This window comes from Haemaphysalis longicornis, unplaced genomic scaffold (assembly GCF_048455015.1).
Source record: "Haemaphysalis longicornis isolate Haplotype H1 unplaced genomic scaffold, Haemaphysalis longicornis Haplotype H1 scaffold_8, whole genome shotgun sequence".
Lineage (NCBI taxonomy): Eukaryota > Metazoa > Arthropoda > Arachnida > Ixodida > Ixodidae > Haemaphysalis > Haemaphysalis longicornis.
Window position 1 is genome coordinate 83707030 of NW_027526445.1, and position 21471 is coordinate 83728500.

General features: G+C 46.9%; 1 long non-coding RNA gene across 1 annotated transcript in view; it reads right to left on the reverse strand.

The window, feature by feature from the left end:
* Positions 1–16894: 16894 nt before the first annotated feature.
* The window catches only part of LOC144149254 (uncharacterized), a 23756-nt gene continuing 19179 nt past the window's right edge, over positions 16895–21471 (reverse strand). The window contains exon 3 of the long non-coding RNA XR_013318245.1: positions 16895–16988. This is a non-coding gene — a long non-coding RNA (uncharacterized LOC144149254). The remainder of the gene's footprint in view (positions 16989–21471) is intronic.

The following is a 21471-nucleotide window of genomic DNA, read 5'->3' on the forward strand; positions in this document are numbered from 1 at the left end:
ATGGGTAGTTGACGGAAAGAGAGGAGGGTGCTCAGGGTTAAAGTCGCACACCCCGATTACGGGGCGGGATGTTCCTACTTCTGAGCGAAATTTACATTCAGTGTCGTAGCGTTTCGGGTGCATTAAGTGAATACGCGTAGGCTGTGGGAAGGAGCCAGGAATTTATGAGCCGTAGGGTAGTTTGTTGTTCTCTGGAAAGCTCAGGGTAAGGAGAAGGTACGGTCTGTCTCAGAAGGCGATAATGCTGGATTATCTCCCTGGACGTGACAAGCGGGTGACTGCCCTCGTGCAGCTCCCTAGCACGGGAGTTAAAAGCGCAGGCTTGTTGGGTGGGCGTATTTGTTGCCCTCCATTGAAGCGTGAGGGGTTGTCCAGATGAGCTGAATGGAACCGTTTGGGGAGTGGTTTTTTAGCGCGCACAGTGCAGGTCAGGACACCCAACCCGACTGGTAATTCCAGTAGGATTGCTGGGAATCGGTGACTACCCTCCGAACCCCTGGTTGAGTGAGAGCCAAGGTGATGACTGCCTCTTCTGCTGCCATCATATGTTGGGTCCTAAGCGAGGTAGACGCAAGGAGGCTGGTTCTGGAGGTAGCCACGATGATGGCGTGTTAATGCCCTCGATGTTTGGAGACGTCTCTGTAGATAACTGTAAGAGCCCCACCGAGGGTGGTGTTTAGCGCTTGAGCCCGTGCTTTTCGGTGACCCTCGTCATGTGAGGGGTTCATATTTCTAAGCAAAGGGAGCATCTTTAGTTTTAGTCACCAAGAGTCTGGGAGTATGTCAAGCGGAGTGACATTCTGGGCTGCCCAGCCAATCTGGTGAAGCATGCGGTTACCCACCGCAGTTCTTAGTCGGACCTTCTGGTTAGAAAGATGGCCTTCTATCAGCTCTCCCACCGTGTTGTGGAGCCCGTGCTAAGCAGTCTCAGTGTGGACGCACTCATGAGAAGACCAATGGCCTGCTCAACCGCATTTCTAAGCATTATATAAAGTATCTCTATGTTTTCCTCGTCGAGAAGAAGACAGGGGGTTGACGTAAGTGACTCTCGAGAGGACAAAAGCTTCAATTAATCGAAAGCTACCAGATTCCTTTAGGCCTCGCTTCTTGGTGGCAACTCGCCTGATCATGTGTATGATTCGAATAATGCTGTTTTTTTGGCGCTACAAGGAGACGTCACTCTTGGTGTTATCCTCGAGATGTAGGTCCAGGATCTTGATGCTGGGGCTTGGAGGGATGGCCTGGTCATCAAGGAGTATTTGAATGTATTCCTTGATTTGGCGTGAGGGCGGACGACAAGAAGCTGGGATTTTTTACGTGAATACTGGAGGCCACAGGCTTTAGCACATTGGCGTACTAAAAGTGAGATTGTATGGATTGGTGCGAGATTCCTTTAATTTTTGTAACTCTTAGCACATGAGCAAGGTACGCACAGGGCCGCTAGACGGGCGTGAGGGGTCGTGTGACGCTTTCATGTGGCATTCAGCGAGAAGGCAGGGGGTAAACCCGTAGATGTGCTTGGTGAGTACAGCATTTGTCTTCCCGTGTTCGCGTGGGCTCGTAGCTAAATCGGTAAGACAACGGGCTCTCGCTTTGTTAGTCTATTAGTTACAGGTTCGATTCCCGGCGGTGCCGGTAAATTTTTATTTGTTCGCTGGAGTTTTCTGGTGACACCAACGGTCGCGAAAGAACCCTTGGAGGGTAGAGGTAGAAAGCTTTGCTTTAAAATTTACACCATCTTCCCGCGAGGAGAATCATGGGGTAGATGCGACGCATCGGGGGTGAACATGCTGCGTAAATAGGATACACAACAACAGCAATCCACACCCTGACATCGCTAACATAACGGAAACGCAACAGCAATCCCCGATGCGTTGCATTTACCCCATGGTTCCCCTCGCGGGAAGGTGGTGTAATTGTTCTTGTAACCAATTTTAGCGTTTATCTCTTCATCTTTCTTATATAACAACTGTTTTGCCGCTCTTCGCCCCAATTGGCCTTGCGCCACTCACACCCATCCATCATCACAAAGGCGAAGGCGCTAAGCATCAATTATTTATTTATTAGATAACGCCTGCCGTCTTTGGCAGCCAGGGCAGCACTGGGAGAGAGCTGAGGGAGAACACCGAGTTTACACGCGACCAGCAGCACAGTATGCGGCACTCAAGGAAGCACTAATGCAGTAAGCTTACAGATCCTTACGATACACATGCACACGCAATCAGTTACATGATCCATGATTCGCAATCCAGCAGTAATTCTCACTACAAATCAAAGGGCCACATGAATATACAAGGAAACCGGCAATGCTAATTCAATGCAAACCAGAAACAAAGTACACCACTCGCATCGTCCAGGAAGTGGATTAAAAATAAATACCACGTTACCTACCAAAGATCAGGAAACGCTGCACAGTAAAAAGACGAGCGAGGGCAAAAAGCGCATTGTTTCAAGCTACCACGTGAAATAGGTAAGTTGAAAAGGATGGTCAGCCCAACCAAAAGAGAGCCAAATGGGTGCTGTAATCATATACATCTTTGAATAGCCGTTAAAAAGCGTTTAGATTAGTTGCGTTAGTGGCTTCGTGTGGCAAAGTGTTCCATTCTGCTATGGGTCTCGGGAAAAAGTAAAGGCAGTGGGCATTTGTCCTCTTTAATGGCAGCAGGATTGTTCTATGTGCTTGATCCGGATGGGTCGAGACATGTTGAATTTCATATGTGTATTGTAACCAAGCTTTGAGCAATTATTGACCTTGGGTGTGTAATAACCGTGGGTGTGAAATAATTTAAGTAGTTGTAATTGGCGACGGGACTCTAGTGTTGTTGGGTCAAAACTCCTGTAAAGTTCTGTCACGAACCCTCCCCTGCTGTATGTGTTATCGCAACGCTTCCTTTTGTACGCGTTCGAGCATTGCTGAGTCCGCCTGGGTGTGTGGATCCCATAAAACATCTGCATATTCGAGCAAGGGACGGACCAGCGTTGTATTCATGACTGTCTTCGTTCTGCTGGTACAGTGTTGAAGTCGGTGCCTTTGTAACCAACTTCCGCGCACTGGTGATAACATGAAGTTTTGTGTGTGTTTGTTCCACGTGAAGCTGGATGTCATGGCTACCTCCAAATATTTATACTTGTATACAACCTCCAGTTCAACATTGGCAATCTGGTGCGCATATTGAAGCGGATACGTTTTGCGTGTTATTTTCATTGGGCGGCACTTGGTTGTATTGAGGCTCATTTTCCAATCGATACACTAATTACTAACAGCTATTAGGTATTTATTAGCAACTTCGTGGTCGTTTTCCGATTCAACGGGGAGCTATACAACGCACAAACCGGTAAAGAAACAGAAGCGCACCGAATAGTCGAACTGTAAACCAGTTAAATAGATAATGAAAAGAAGCGGACCTATGCCGGAGACCTGTGGGACTCCAGAAACAATTATAATCAGTGAGATGTAGACTCGAATATTTGAACACGTACTGATACCGACTTGATAAGTAAGAATCACGGAAGTGAAATATTTTCTCTATTTTTACCAAGCTTCTAATATTTAACAATGAGTTGTGGTGGGGTACTGGATCGAGATGTGAGACATGGTTAAGTAGCGCTGTAAGGACGGGAGAAAAGTAGAGACCACACAGGACTAGCGCTAGTCATTGTGTCGGCTCTACTTTTGTCCGGTCATTACCGCGCTACTTAACCATGTTTCACAGTTCGAACCAACTAGCCCACATTTACGCGTTGACAAGTACTGGATCGAACCATTATTTGAAGTTATATAATATTGCTTGAATTAGCCCCCCCCCCCTTCCCCTTATCTAAAACTGCTTAGCTGTCGTCATTAGTATGTATTAGTCGGGTTGTCGTATAAATCCCGCGCTGAAAACCGTGCTTATTGCTTGTAAAAAAACATGTTGATCTCAAGATACGTTAAAAATGTCTTTTAATGAAAAGTGCTCAAAAACTTACCGGCTGTACACAAAAGGGATATGGGGCGGTAGGTTTTCACAGACAGTTTATCACAGGATTTATAGACACGAGTTACTTTTGCAGTTTTCCAATTGTCGCGTGGAACCACAGCTCTCAGTAGACTTTCGTTAAATATAATGTAAAGGTATTTTGAGCACCAATCAGCATGCCGGTAGAAGAATACATTCTGTTTTTTGTCCGGTCCTGCTGAATTTTTATGGTGAAGGTTAACTAAGGCCGAAAATATTTCCAGCCCGGTAATAGTTTCACCCCGAATATCAAATCTAGGGATACTGAAGTGACTGCTGCAGTGGGTTGCAAGTACAATTACAGGCGAAAAAAAGCATTAGCTGCCCTCGCTTGGAATAACGTGTCCGAGGCTTCCTGTCGTTTATTTTATTTTGCGTACTGGGTCTTTCTGGTGGGTGAGGTGAATGCGCAGTTGACTAGGATTCGTGAGAAGAAAGCCATGCATTTTAACTTTTAAAAACTTATACTTTTATTCCTGAATGTTTTCCCCGTAGGTCAGCCCGTGGGGAAGGCAACATGTTAGGCGTATTGGGCACTCGTGAAAGACGCTAAACGCGACATTTTAATTGTGTAATTTGACGCCTAATTCACGTGCTTCGGCGAATAATGTTTCTTTGCTTTGTGGTACCTATTTATTAATACAGGTGTTGACGGCCGTTTGAAGCGCATAGCCCAATTATGTCGAACACCCCTTCATTGTATTTGCCCTTAAAGGTGTCGAAATCTAGTTCAAGCAAGCCCAAAATACTTTCATTATCAGGCTGGTTGAAATCTTGATCAAAATGGCTTAATTATTACACGGTAAGTCGAACGCCAGGTATGAAATAGAAACTGTACAATTTTGTGATCCGAGATCCCGGGCACAACATCGACATCAAAACCAAGACGTCGAACAGACTCGAAAAGAAAGAGAAGACCAAGTAGTGACCTTGAGTTAGTTGACACACGCGTATGATTATGCATAATTATATCGAGTTTACAAGAAAAGGCAACATAAAGCAGTAATTCGGATTTATCGCAGGTATAAAAGGCACACATCGAATCACAGTCGATACGGGGCAGATTAAAAACGCTGCAGAGTATCATGTGAGTGTAGCGCTTGGCATACGCGCCTCACATAGTCTGCAAACGCTTCAAGTACTTAAATGCTTCAAATGCATCAAACACACCGATGAAAATGTTGAGTGGCGGATGGTGAAGAACAATGCAAGCCATTTCACTGTTTTCGGCTTGAGGAAGGGGAGCATGGACCAAGTTTTTTTTTGCAATTAATGCACCACCCCCCTTTTCGAAGCCCGGGCGCAGCAAGAGATTTCGCAGGAGGTGGGTATCGCTGCCGAGTCTAGAATTTCGTCACTTACCTACGTTCATGCTACTGCTGTTACGTCCGGGTCGTATACAGTAAGAACGCTTTCCACATCATCAGATTAAAAAAAAATACATTGGGCATTTATATACAGAAGCGAAAAGGGTATAAAGTGCGCGTGTGAAGGCACGTCTGGATCGCTGTTTTCTTTGTTTTCAGCTCGGTCATTGTCTGATGGCCATAATCACTGCGGAGCGAAAGGGGCTCTGTATCGAACCACATCGTCCCACAAAAAAACTTTTCATTGACTGTGATCTTGTCGAACGACTGCCGCACTTTTTCCCCCTGAGCTATCAGTTCAGCTGTGCTATCGCAAAGTGTTTTAAGTACAGCCCGAACGAGAGACAAAACGTCTTCTGATACGCCAAAACGTGTGTCTTTGCAGTTTTTAGTTTTTTAGTATCCTCGCCTTGTCTCTTCTCCCCACTAGCTTGAAAGTTCCTGTTCTGCATTTAATATAAGCTTTCCTACCTATTATGTGAATACGTTCTATTCCGACATTCCGCATATTCAGTATTCCACCAAGAATGTCGTTCGGTACTACCTGCTCTAGTAACTCCACATTGTCAACCTTTATCTCTTTTACGCCGTACACTATCAAATTATCAGTCCGACTGCGGTTTTCCAAGTCGTCAATTTTATATACAAGGCTGCCCACTTGATGTTGTAGCTTGTCCACTTCTGAGGTGTAAGTTGTTGCGGTGCCGGATTGATCATCTAGCTTTCTCTCAATGGCTTAGGGTTTGTCACAAGTTCCACTGAAGCATTTTGTTGCGGCACCTGAACTTTTTTTGAGTTGACGATTTCCTGCCTGTATCTTCTGAAACATACCGTGTGTGGGGCCGGGGTTCGACTCAACATCACCGCAACAAGGAAGCAGGTCTACAAAACAGTCATAATCTGCAGAAAGAACAAGTAGGGTGACCGTGAGAACGGCCGCAGCACGAGGCATACAACATCACTACGATATGCAAGCTCCGGCACGTAGACTCTTGACTGAATAAGAGCAAGAATGAGTTCCTGAGAATCGTACTCTCGGCGCCTCTGTCGTGCCTACTGGTATGTGCCCACTGAGCGCTGCTTCTTATATCCGTGGGTGTTGATGACTCGGCTGATGATGGTACTCTATGCAACAACAAGGACGGAATAGCTGTGCGCAGGCTTGAAGAAATGCTGTCTATTTCGTACACGGACGAATACAAAATTCGTGCTCTAGGCAGCATGATATCTTTCTGGTTGCATCTCGGAACAAGGGATAGCTGATGCGCAGATGGCACGAACATGAAGCAGCATCTACATAAAAAGCTATGACAGGTTCCCGAGAATCATGCTCTCGGCGCCCCGGCCGGGCCCACTAATCCTAGGGATCACTTCTCGAAAGTTTTGTATATCTCACCGGCGTAGTCTTAAGGTTGATACCTATATTCACTAGAGTTATGCAAATTATGTTGCCACTCCTTAAACCAGACAACCAGACACTCATTCCAGCTTACACAAACTGCAGTATGTATATATTGTCACGGGCTTTGGCAGATTGGCCATCCAAGTGTTCAGCTATGGCCAACCTCTCCTTCAGGGATATGCGCCACTGCCAAGCTGGTACACAGCCTTGGGAGACAACAACGACGCTACTAGACTTTCGGACGTGCGCGCTGTTCCTGGGACATTAAAGCTGCTTTGCCCACCGGCTTGTATTTGACTGTTAATACATCTTGCTACGAGCAGTGCCTTCATTGCCACGTCACATCTTGTGGTGGAGGTGCAACTTCCCTACCTCTGTCCCGCCAGTGCTGTCACAACACGGAGCTCGGCGAGGACGTCACACCCATCGCGGGACGATGCCACCAACCCGTGAGCCTGCATCCCTCAACCCGATAGTCATTGTCTCCCCACCTCGCGACCCTGGCTTTATCTCTGGCGCTGACGATGAGGACATTGATCAATGTCTCAGCATGTACGAGCGCGTCAGCACCCACAACCGGTGAGATGACACTTTCATGTTGGCAAATCTACCCTTATATTTAAAAAAACCGGCTCTGGTGTGGTTGCAAACCAACGAATCCAGGCTGACAAGTTGGGATCAATGCAAGCAGGAACTGCGTGATTAGTTTGGTAACTCCGTGGCGCGCCAGCTTGCCACCAAGAAAGACCTCTCCTCTCGCGTCCAGTCATCCACCGAGTCGTACGTGGCTTACATTCTGGACGTTTTGGCGCTCTGCTCAAAAGTATACCCCAGCATGCCTGAGTCTGACAAGGTTGGGCACATCCATAAGGGCATTGCGGACGATGATTTTAATTTGCTGGTTTGCAAAGTGTGCTCCTCCGTTGAGTCCGTCTTGAAGGAATGCCACCGGTTTGAAGAAGCAAAGTGTCGTCGTGGAGCGCACTCGTTCACCCGCCTCCCCCACACCGCGGCGACATCGTCGTGTGCGGATGCGGCAACGTCACCCCGCCCACCGCCGACCGATGACCTGCCGACTCATACCGACCCTCTGACGACGATAGTGCGCCGCGAAATAGAGGCCATGGTTCCGGCTATCGCACCTTAATTCGGCGATGCCAGAAATGCCCCGACTGTTGCACTCATCCAGGCAGTCGTGCGTGAAGAAGTTGCCAACTTGGGAATTCATCCTGTGTGTTCTCTGACGTGCTCGCATGCTCCTGGAAGCTCCTCCACTCGCTTCGCACGGAGCGGAATGCCCAGCCGTTACGACGCCCCACCCCGTTACCGCCGTCGCAGCCCTACCGAATGGCGTAAAGCTTACAACCGCCCAGTTTGCTTCAATTGTTCGCGCGTCGGGCATGTGTCTCGCTACTGCCGTTACCGCTGGTTGTCGCCGCCGCAGCTAAGGTTTCCTGATACAAGCTATTCCAGCGACAGGACCCACCAATTCATGCCTGGTTACCAGCAGGGTGACGTTTCCGGCAGTTCCCTGACCACCCGCATTGGCCGTTCTCAGTCCCCACAACGTCGCCAGTCTCGTTCGCCTCAACCCCGCCGCCCTTCCCCGCCTGCTTCTTACGCCGCTACCTCCCCGGGAAACTAGCTCATGCAGCTCCTGGAGGTAATGCTGCATTTCCGACCTGGCCCGAAAATCCTCTCTTCACTAATACGACGAAACACAATCTCTTGGAAATTGATATCGATGGTATTCGTGTGGATGCCCTAATAGACACCGGTGCGAACATTTCAGTTATGAGCTTGCCCCTTCGCCGCCGCCTGCACAAAGTTATGACGCCTGCTCCCTCCAACGTTGTACAAGTCGCCGGCGGCCGGACACCCACCGTAGCAGGTCTCTGCACAGCTCGAGTTGGCATCGCAGGACACAAAATACCAGTTCAATTCACCGTCTTGGACGCATGCCCTCATGACATTATTCTTGGCCTCGACTTTCTTAGTGACCACGCCGCCCTCATTGACTGCGCCTCCCGCATCCTCCGTCTTGACCTGCCGATTGGTCCTGTTTCCGTCATTGAACCTTATCACCGTCTATGCTCTGCCGAACACCTACGATTAACTCCACAAGCCATAACCTACGTTCTTTTGTCCCCGTGCCCACCTGTCCGGGACGCCGAGTACATGGTTTCCCCTCTTCCTGACGTTCTCCTACAGCACAACGTGGCGCTTCCTCATACAGTAGTCACGGTCGCACAAAAATAAGTTTGCCATTCTTGAATATTGGTCGTTCCTACCAAGTGCTTCCACAGGGAATGTCACTGGCCACTGTTTCTCTGCTCCATGGATGCCAGCTCTCTTCTGTGTCCCCTGATGTCCCTCCAAGTGCTCCCGACGGTCCGAAAGATCATCCACCGACCTCCTATGGCTTAACAAAGATGATGTCGTCGGACCTTTTCACCTCACAAGCTCGCCAACTGCACGAGCTACTGGCAACCTACCGGGACATCTTTGATTTGGACGACCGTCCGTTAGGCCAGACTTCGCAGGTAACGCATCGCATCAACACCGGCGATGCGGCCTCTATACACCGGCGACCATATCGGGTGTCTCAAACGGAACGGACAATCATCCAAACCGAGGTAAAGAAAATGCTGAACAAAGACGTCATTGAACCTTCTTCAAGTCTCTGGGCATCACCAGTCGTCTTGGTGAAAAAGAAAGATGGTTCGTGGCGCTTCTGCGTTGACTACCAGCATTTGAATAATATCACTAAGAAGGACGTTTACCCGCTCCCTCGAATATATGATGCCCTCGATTGCCTTCACGGTGCGTCCTATTTCTCGTCGATCGACCTACGATCTGGCTATAGGCATATTGCTGTTGACGCCATGGATCGCGAGAAGACCGCTTTCGTTACGCCGGACGGCTTGTACCAATTCAAGGTCATGCCGCTCGGTCTTTGTAATGCACCTGCGACCTTCGAAAGGATGATCGACTCACTTTTGCGCGGTTTCAAGTGGTTGATTGGATGACGTCATCGTGTTTGCCCCAACATTCGAGACACATCTTCAACGTCTGTCGGACATCCTTGCGGTCTTCCGCCGTGCCGGGCTCCAGCTAAACGCGTCCAAATGCCATTTCGGCGGCCAACAACTTAAGATCCTGTGACATGTAGTGGACGCTGCTGGTGTGCGATCTGACCGTGACGAGGTGCGCGCCGTCAATTCCTGTCCCCCGATCTGCGAAGGACGTTCGCAGCTTTGTTGGCCTATGCTCTTACTTCCGCCGCATCATCGAGAACTTCGCTGACATAGCCCACCCGCTCACGGATCTTTTGAAGACCGATACCTCGTTCTCGTGGTGCTCCGCACAAACCACGGCTTCTTCCTCGCTCATTAACTGTCTGAACCGTTGTCCGATTTTGGCCCCTTTCTATGATACGGCTCCTACAGAAGTTCTTACTGATGCAAGTGGGCATGGCATAGGAGCGGCCTTGATCCAGCAACAGGCAGGTGGCACCAGAGTGATAGCGTATGGCAGTCGCCTTTTGAACCCCGCCGAACGCAACTATTCTATCACTGAGCGTGAATGCCTCGCACTTGTATGGGCTGTCAGCAAGTTCCGTCCGTACTTGTACGGCAAAAAATTCGCTGTAGTTACGGATCACCATGCGTTATGCTTGCTTTCCACTCTGAAGGACCCCACCGGACGACTTGGTCGTTGGGCATTACGGCTACAGGAATACGACTATTCGGTCGTCTACAAGTTTGGTCGCATGCCCAGGAACGCGGACTGCCTGTCTCGACACCCTGTTGACCCCCCTGACCCTCGAGACAATGATGATGACCCAGGCGTATTCGCTCTGTCGGACTTGCGCAACATTGCTAGCCATCAGCGCCGTGATCCGTCGCTTTACAAGATCATCCAACGCCTTAGCTCCGAGCCGGCCGTCCCTTCTACGCGTGAAATTATGCTTCGTGATGGCATCTTGTTCCGCAAAAACTTTCGCGAGGAAGGGCCTGACGAGCTACTTGCAGTGCCTCAGCATCTCCGCTCTGACGTCGTCCGCGAGCTTCACGACGCGCCCACAGCTGGTCACCTTGGCGTGGCTCGGACTTACGACTGCGTGCGTCGGCGCTTTTATTGGCCGGGCCTATACCGGTCCGTGAGGCGATACGTCACGGCTTGTGATCTATGCCAACGCCGCAAAACGCCTCGTTTGCTTCCAGCCGGCACCCTTCAACCAATGGATGTTCCCACAGAACCATTCTTCCGTGTAGGAGTGGACCTTCTCGGCTCTTTCCCCTTGTCCCGGTCGGACAACAAGTGGATTTCTGACGCCACGGATTATGCTACGCGTTACGCTATCACGCGTGCCCTCCCCATCAGCTCTGCCACAGACGTAGCCAACTTCCTCCTACATGATGTAATCTTGCACAACGGGGCCCCCCGTCAACTGCTTACGGATTGTGGGTGGTACTTCTTGTCCCAAGTTATTGATGACCTCCTCCGTACCTGCCGTACGAAGCACAATCTTACAACCGCCTATCATCCGCAAACAAACGGACATACTGAACGCTTCAACAAGGTGCTCACGGATATGCTGGCCATGTACGTGTCCGCCGACCACCCCGACTGGGACGTAACACTACCCTACGTTACGTTTGCTTATAATTCTTCTCGCCTCGACGCTGATGGCTACTCCCCTTTCTTTCTTCTTTTTGGGCGAGAGCCTGCCTTACCATTGGACACCGTGTTGCCTAACTCGGGGACATTTACAACCGAATACGCACGAGACGCGGTAGGGCACGCTGATTTGGCCCGACAGGTTGCCCGCGCCAGGATATCGACTGCACAAACAGCCCAGAGAGCCCGCTATGACCAGCTCCATCGCGATATGTACTTCGCCCCTGGCACTTTGGTACTCCTATGGACCCCATCGCGCCACGTCGGCCTGTCTGAAAAACTGCTTTGTTGTTTCACGGGCCCTTACCAAATCCTACGCAAGGTACCTCCCGTAACCTAAGAAATTTGACCCCTACCGCCTTCGGCGTCGTCTAATTCAACGTCGCAACTCGTGCACGTCTCCCGTCTGAAGCCGTACCACTCCCATGATTCAGGCTGCCTCTAACCTTGTTCCGTTGTTTGCACCGGGTCGGTGCTCTCGCCGCCGGAGGTTATGTCACGGGCTTTGGCAGATTGGCAATTTAAGTGTTAAGCTATGGCCAACCTTTCCTTCAGCGATATGCGCCACTGCCGAGCTGGTACACAGCCTTGGGAGACGACGACGACGCTGCTAGCCTTGCGGACGTGCGCGCTGTTCCTGGGACATTCGAGCTGCTTTGCCCACCGGCTTGTATTTGACTGTTACTTATTACGAGCAGTGTCTTCATTGCCACGTCACAATATATATATATATATATATATATATATATATGTGTGTATATGTATATCGAGGAAAGCTTTCACATTTATTATTACGGGTACTCGTAAATTCTTTCTCAAGGCAAAATATAGTAACACCATCTATGTTTGCCACTATGAGAACTATGTTTGGCTGGAATCGAATGAAGGAAGCTCACACGAATAGCGTGACTTGAAGGTAGAGAAGCTGTACGATACACAGGCGTTTTTTTCTCTGTTTCGCCTCACGGCTTTGATTAAGCCTCTGCGCTGTGTTGGAGACCACTGCTGGATGTTCGTCTTCCTCTATGGTAGACAGATCTGCCCCTCACGTGGCCTCGTATAGGCCTCCTCACCTTCCTCTACCATGTTCCGCATACGTTCCCTTTCCCACCTCTCCTATATATCCCCCGCCGCCTATCTCGCCCAGTTATCAAGCCCCTTATCTAGGCCGGGCGCTCTCGAAGGGGGTGTTAGGTAATATCTAGTGCGCAAGGGCAAAACTGGTCACACCGCGAAGGCTGCCCGAGGTAGCCCAGTCTAGGTGGCGGTACAAAACCATGAATGTAGTGGTTGCTGATTAGCTCCTCCCTAATTCCAAGAGACCATTATGCTGTGGGACCGGCAGCTCAACCGGAAATTTGTGGAGTCGATTTATTGTCTGCCGTCACCGTGCTCTTCCTTCGCAATGTGTGCAGCTTTGTGCGCTGCTTTCCGAAGACAATGTGACTCTTCTCCCGGGATACTGAATGGTGTCTGGTGTAAGGTCACAACAACAATTGCGGAGTGTTTCCGCCACAGTGGCTTTTTTGTTGAAAATGACAGCTCAGGCACAGACTTAGCTTGCGACCACGATTAGCCCGGGGCCGAGGTCATCCCCGCCGTACTGTCTGATGCGCTGGAGCATGCCAACTACGACGACTACGTCGGCGCAGATAGCAATGCGGTGTTCTGCGGCACTGTCACCGATGATGAGATTATCGCGGACGTGAGGGGCGGTGAAGAGACCATCGTTGATGTACATGAGAATGACGACGTGGAAGGGGCGCCGATTCTGCCCCAAGCTTCGCAACTTATGGAGGCTTTAGGTGTAGCGCACCTATTATTAATGCAAACCTTTCTAACTGTACCAGCCAATGATTATTTCGTGGCGTGCGCGACAAGAAACTCCCAACGTGACTGCGGAGGGAAGGGCGGTGTTCACTAACGGAGTGCAGTGTACATGGCCCGGCGAAATTCACCCGCGCTCCGCTCGAGCTCATGCCGGCAGGCACATCGACGCGACGCAGCTATGTCGTCTGCTTAAGCGACGGTTGTTTCGGCCTGTTCAGGCGCAGCTTCCCGTCCATTGCGCGCTTCCTTCACATGGCTTGATCAAATTGTTCGACAGCTCCACCCTGTGTAACCCGGACATGACGGAATAAAGTGGTCCCAAGGCAAAGATACGTTAAAGAATTATTGGCAGTGCCCGAAAACAAAATGTGGATACCAGATACAGTCATCTGGCCCCTAAACAATCACTATGTTTTGACATTGCTTGCACGAATGGGACTCCGTTTTCTAAGTTGGTGAATCCTAATTCGGTTGTGTTTTAACGGGTATTGAAAACTCGAAACGGCAACTGTTTCTGCTAAAGAGGGATTATAAGAGTTGCATCAGCTTCCTCGGAAATCCAAAACTTACTAGTTTAAAAAGGTATAAATGGGAATCACTAAGATCACATGCCGAATTGTTTATGTGTTCGCGCTTAAGGGCACAGGGTAAGGCGAAATTTTGAAAATATGACTTTTTGTTTTTCTTCGCATGTAGGGAAGTTCAATTCCTTGTGCACATTTTCCATATTCACACTTGCTTTAAAAAGTCTTATTTCTTGCTAAAAAGCAGTTTTCCCGTAAGCAAGTAGTAAGTGCCCACATCCTCTTAAGAATGTTCTCAGGGTTTATTGTCATTTTTTTTCATAAAACACTTCCAGTTTCAGATCAAATTGCTTTTTTGGAACCAGCTGTGTTAAGAAATTGCTTAGCAACCATTGCATAGCTGAGTTTTCAGCGAGGGCATACCAAAGACCCCATTGCACGTTTTTCCCACATTTGCCCTTCGAAGCTGCGCACAAAAAACATCTTTTTTGGGCTTCCCACTCTAATGATTGCAACATTGGATGCTGTTCTTTCATTAAATGATGAAGCAACGCATGAGCCAGTATTTTGAAATCATTCAGACCAAAACCTGGGCGCAACACCACCGTCAAGTGGCTTAAAGAGGTTAAAGAGCTTAAAGAGATCTGTACGATGGTGCACAAAATAGTCAAGGAAGGACTGGCGACCGGGTGAAAAGCAAAAAAAAATGACTTTGACAGTGATTATGAAGCTGGTGCTTTTTAAATAAATGGCTTCATTGGTGTTTTTTGTAAGAAAGTATTGCTTTTCACCTCTTTTTTTACTTTAAACTCAATTATCTCAAAACAATGTTTTTTCTTACATAGGTACCATTATTTCCTATATCTTCCAAGACAACGAGCTGATTTTTTTTCCTTGTCATCTACATAACTTGTCACACCTGCTGTACTAGAATTGAAAATATGCACATAAGAGTTTTTTTGACACACAACTTTTAATACTAAAATAATGCCAAAATTTAGGTACTAACGGACAAAAAATTATAAAAAAACTGAATTTTTTAGGAATGTTTATAATTCTAGTACAGCTAAAAGAGCACAAAATTTGAAAGAAAATGATATATACGTTATGTAGATACCTTTATTAGATGCCGAGAAAAATGTACCTCAAAATGGCCAGAAATGCAAGGGAAGTATAGGGCCTACCCTGTGCCCTTAAGTCGCTCGGTGATGTAACCCCGAGCGAGCACATCGGAATGGCCAGGTTCCGCTCTCTCACTCAGCGAATGACGCTCCTCTCCGTTTTCTTTCTGCCGACGCACCTCCGGGCTACAGTGGCGGCGTGCGCCGCTCGAGCCAGGCCGTGGCTGATGCTTCTGCATTCAGGATGCTGCCCCTGCATATTCTAGATAACGGCAGGCAGAATCTCAGGTTTCACACTTTCTTGAGCCACGTCTGTGAATTCAAGTGTCGTCACATGGGCAGTTGTTGTGGGTGTCGTTTACACCTTTGTTTTCCAAGCACCTTCAGATCGTGTATTGGAGCCATTTTTTTAGCGTTAAGTAAGGGGGAGAGGATGCTTACTGTCACGTTCGTGCGTTGGAGAACCAAGCTATGGCCATCGCATTCAAGGAACCGAACCGAAAGTCATAGTGGAATATTTGGTACATAGTGGAAGCAAACCGATCTCAATTCCTGATGTTTTTTTAATGAATTTTGTTACTTCGAACTAGGTAGAATTCGAAATCGTTTACCGTTCCCGTGAAGCTCGATCTAAAACTTGCAGTACAAAATGTCTGGTGTTGCATAGGAAACAAATGTTTGAAGGTTTTAAAACCCCATGTTTTTTTAATGATTTACCACGGTGACTAAGCTTCGCTGCTCTTTGATAGATACAAACTTTGAAGTTTTCTCAAAGAAATGGTCTATTGAAATATATTTAAAAATGGTGAGAAAAGATTTTCTTTGATTTTTTAACAAATGGGCCGAGTATTCTCCAGCAATCTGGATTCAACTATTATCAACGATGAAAGGGTAGAGCTTTTGCTCCCTGCGGTTAAGGGCGTGCAGCCGGGCACTTGCCACTGTAAATATAATATGACGTCTGGGGATGTTCGCGTCTCCTCTCGCCGTCTGATATCGTCAGGGAACATCAGCTATAGTATAAAAGAAAGTGTATAAAGAATTAAACTGGTTGAAATAAACAAACATGATTTAAACAATTTTAATAAACAGGAATAATCACGATTTGATTGCATTATAAAAGAAATTTGTTAAATTTTGTCGCAAAATTTGTTTACACGGCAGAGTTTCGGCTCTAAACCATAGTTCTGAGCGTGCTGCGACGCGTGACACGAGGAAAACTTTCGGCCACTCTGTCTAGTTTAATTGGTTACTTTGGGTAAAACTCAAGAAATAGCACCACCGCACAAGCAATCGCGCGATTACTTCAACCCACAGGGGCTTCTCCGGCCCCCATCAGTACGCGCTGTGTGGCAAGAGAGAGAAATATGGTTGAACACACAATGGTTGAACACACAAATACACTGCATGCTTCACCTTTCCCCAGGTATCCTTATAGTGGACATGGACAGGTATTTTTCTTGCAGTGTGTTTTATTGCGTTTTTTTATTTTTTTGCAAAGAAAATTCCTAAGGTGGTTCAATTTACAATTTTAAATCCGGCTCTACAGCTCTGCAAAATCGTGATGTCCATTTCTGCAATGTAGCATTTGCTTCAGTGAAATAAATAGAGAAACGAAATATAACTTTTTGCGTGTACTATCATAATGTATTCGTATATGACCCGAGATGTAGTAGTCATCCACCAAGGTACACAAGAAAGAGAGATTTGGTATTGGAGTCTCAATGTTAGGCTGGCGGCCTTTTGTATGCTTTAAAAAATGAAATAGCTCTAAAATTTGTGCACGTATACTGAACATAACTCGCTAAATGTGTGCACGCACTGTACGAAAAAGGTAAATAGTTCACAAGACAATTTGAACCCCTTCAATCAATTTTACCGTGTTATGATGGCAGCAGAATATGTGAAAATCAATGTTGAGGAGAAAAACGCCAAACTTTGTTTTTCAGGAGAACGTTTTTTTGCAGCTTGACAATCAAAAACACCGTTTAAAAAGCAGTTTTATTCAACTATTCCATACTCTTCCATGAGGTTTTTACACCGTCCTTTAGTCCTTGGATCACCTGGGGAAAAAAACAGTGTTCACAACTTTGGAATAATCATTGGAAAAGTAAACAAAACAAATAAGTATGTCTTCTGTGGAAGTACCTAATTTTTCCCACTCTTTCTTCGTATCCAGTAATGTCGAATAAAAGTGTGTATTGTATTTAGATATTACTCTCCTTCTTTAACGAACAAGGCGTGATCAAACTTTAACCTGTTAATCATTCTAACTCGACACAACAGAGTATATCAAAGCGACACAACTGACTTGAAACGTAAGCTAGCCGCTATACGATTGTTTCGGCCTGAACCCCAAAACGTAAACAAACACTTTTTCTTTCTCACTGTAATAAAGATGTTATGGGCTTCTGTTTTCATTTGTTCAGAGAAGGAGTTTGTCCAACTTAGTCCCAAAGATGAAGCCGTTGTTGCTCTAGGTATGGCACGAGATTTGTTGAATAAAGGTTTATGACCTCCCATCAACAAACGTACACACGTTTGAAGCCCTCTTATTGCAGGCCGGGCCTACGATGTGGTCCTTGCAGGGATAACAAGCTGGTTGGTCTACCTGGCGACTCAATCAAATATTCGTTTATCGTGTCATTTCCTTTTCTGAGATGCAGGGAAATACACCAACGAAGTGCGTTTATTCAAAGAGATCCCAACGATTGGGAGCCTACTCGGGTGCTTCCTCAGAGGTGACTGTGTGCGACCAGAAACCGCAGTTATATCAGCTGTCTTCCTTTTCATTTTATTCGCATCTTGTCCTGGCGCCTCGGGCGCCGAGGGCATATATAGCGGGGAGCGCTCTGAGGGATCTTTGCAGGCCTTCCCGCTTCGCTTGTATGTTCCAGGATTCAAGGAGTATTACTTGTGACTAACAGGCTTTGGAGCCAATCACCTACGCGCATTCAAAGTTAATACTTTGGCCAGCTTTGTCGCAGTGTTCGGCTAATGCACTGCACTGAGTGTCCGATGAGTGTCAGACGATTGAAAATCGGACACCCAGCGCAATGCATTGGCTGAACACTGCGGAAAAGCTGACCACAGGATCAACTTTGACTGCCCGCAGAAAGAGTACTCCTTGAGTAATGGCGCATACAAAAACCAGGAAACCGAAAAAGCCCCCCCCCCCTCCCGTCATTTACGCCTTCGGCCACCGACGCGCAAGGGAAAGGTACGAGTAAACAGAAAAAGAAGCCAACTTATATAACAGGGGCTTTTTGTCATACGCAGTAACCCCTGATGAAGGAGCCAAGCAGGATCCGAAACGTTGGGACCGCTTTCAATAAACGCCCTTGGTTGGTGCCTCATTCTCAAGTTTCACCCAGCCAGACACAGTTTTGTCGAAGATAATGATATTGTTTCCTTCCCTATACATTCCTTATTTCATCTGCCGTTTGCAGTTCATAGGCATGGTTTATTAACATCCTTGTGTCACAAAATTGACTATATACATCTTAATTCAGCTACGCCGGCTGGTGGGGATCCCGTTACTTTTTGGCAGCTTCATTCTCAGTGTTATAGTTGACTGTATAAATGTCCAATCACCATATGTTGCGGGTTAATCTCGAAAACTCGCCTTCTGATCGAGTGCCGAACGAAAGCACAAAAAGGGGGTTGAGTAACTACGTATATAAAGCTGACCACTTCACAAGTGTATAGGCTTTAAAAATATTTGCTGCCATGCGTAGGCTATGACACGAAACGGAATTTGACATTTGTCAACATTAAAGCACGTCATGGTATGAACAAGTGTGGTATCAACCGGATATGAAATATTTAAACTGAGATAGCGTGAGCTTCTATAGCGATAAATGATGTGGTAGAGTCCCAGAGTCTGAGTAAACGGAAAATCATCGCACAGAGCAATGAAAAGATCACGCCCTACCGAACCACAGAGACTACTGAAGCAGTCCTCTTATAAAGCCTACTTAAGCTGCTCTTACACAATTCATGTAGAGGCCTCAGGGTAGAACAACTCAGGAATTAACAAAATAAAGACAGAATTAACGCAGGAAAACAAATAGACAATGTGTTTTTTCCTTTTCGGCAGCCGGAGTAGAGAATGTGCCGAGAGACCACCTTTAAGTTGAGCCATGGAAGATATAACTTTTCAAATTTCGCCGGTGTTCCGAATAGCGGAGATTGCGCCACAATGGCGTTTGGGTATTCACAAATTGCTGCGGGCCCCTTTCGCGTTATTTGTGTCTACTCAACTCCACAAACTGCGACGTCAAATGGGCTGCGATGCATTGTGCAAGCTTAAGTTGAAATGGAGTAAAACATATCCCTCCTGAGTGTTATAAACATACTCCACTTTAGGCACTACATAAACTCAAGCGAACGTGACATTTGCTCTTGCATAACGACATCGGGTTATGCTCTACAGAGCCCACAAATAGGCATTGACGGCTGCTATTGCTGGCCCTCCGGGCTGTTAGGGCAGGCACTCTACGAGCCTTGCAGAAAACGCAACAATTTGCTCTCGCATCCACGAGGACCATGAAGACATGTACGGGCGTTGCATGCCAGGAGTACCAGATCGAGACGTTGCCTGTGGACAACGGGAACCACTCGGATATCCTTACGATTTAATGCAGACACCAACAACGCAGACAATATTTTGTTGCTTCAGTCATAGAGTGCCACATCGTCCTCGAAAGTGACGCAGAGAGCAACTTTTCAACCTCAGCTCAGGAAGTGGATTGAAAAACATCTCAGTTATATCGTACCAAAAACATGCACCACTCCCAGGCTAGTCTGCCTGGACAAAATAGTGCATAACGACAGGAACAAATACGCTTTTTAATTCTTGTTCTTGGGGTACCTGAAAACAAAATATACTAAAGGAACTGCCGAGCGTTTTCTTGGGAAACACCAACACCTAAGAGGTACTCGCACAACACGTGTAGGACTAAATGAAAGAAAATTTCTGAGGTTGAAACGGTGCTTGCAAGCCACCACAAAGACTGCCCATAGTGATGTTTGTAGTAATTAGGATTTAAGATGCTAGCTTTACATTTCTTCAGGAAATGAACCGCCTACTGTCGATATGCTAATTCCGAATTCGTACGAAACATGATATTCACGAAACGTAAAAACTGTATGTCCCTGATACTTATCTCCTGCCTATAAACGGAAAATACTGAACTTCCATCAATGCAGTACATCTTCCAGATATTTCTTTACACTGGTGGCATCAACTCTCACCCTCAGTGTTATTATGTTAGGCCACGTAAGCTCAAATAGGTGTTTGCACAAAAATGCCATATCTATAAAGGCTGAACAGTTACAAGAACCAAAAGCTGCAACGTATGAAACAACACCAACTTTTTGTTACAAGTGTCATTACTGTCCCACTGTAAACGCACAGCATAAGGTATTTTCTGGTTTTCAATTGGCATTTTCAGACCTCGTACCTAAGCAATACTATCGATTTGATGTTATTATAGGCAAGCCTCGATAAAGAGAAAAACTCCGGTCAGCGTCGCAACTTATGGGGTTTGGAAACCTTTGACTGCCATTTTGCCCCCTTATAGCCATGGTCGTCTCGCGCCGTTGTTCCGGTAAACCTTGGATTACTGCTGAGTCTACTGAGTAATTACAGCGTACTGAGTATATAAGGGCAATCAGTATTTCAAGGTTAAATTAGTAGTTTTTGCACGAACATGTGTATCGGGTTTCGCATAAAGAATAAGGGGTTGACTACCAAAAAACCCTCGAGCCCCATGACCAGAGTCGGGAAAATAACTGGTGTAGTGAGCAGATAGAAAATAAAATTAGGAGACAAGCCTTGAATTCGGACATGGAGTGCACTAGTTTAAAGTTTGAGTAAATAAAACTGCGTACCTAAGACGTGAATTCGTGCACAGATGGTGAGATTGTTTGTCAAATTGGAGATTATGCATCAGTAATTTAAATATTAACATGTCTTGCAGCCTTCTCTATCGTTTGTTTAGGTTGCGCTGACCTGCCACATTCCGGCGAGCTTTCTCAAGCAGGCAAGACAGTTTTTCAATTCCTTGTTTTCGATTCCAGTTCTGCACTTCTGCAATTACGCTGGGGACAATAGTTGTGCAGATAGATAGATAGATAGATAGATAGATAGATAGATAGATAGATAGATAGATAGATAGATAGATAGATAGATAGATAGATAGATAGATGGATGGATGGATGGATGGATGGATGGATGGATGGATGGATGGATGGATGGATGGATGGATGGATGGATGGATGGATGGATGGATGGATGGATGGATGGATGGATGGATGGATGGATGGATGGATGGATGGATGGATGGATGGATGGATGGATGGATGGATGGATGGATGGATGGATGGATGGATGGATGGATGGATGGATGGATGGATGGATGGATGGATGGATGGATGGATGGATGGATGGATGGATGGATGGATGGATGGATGGATGGATGGATGGATGGATGGATGGATGGATGGATGGATGGATGGATGGATGGATGGATGGATGGATGG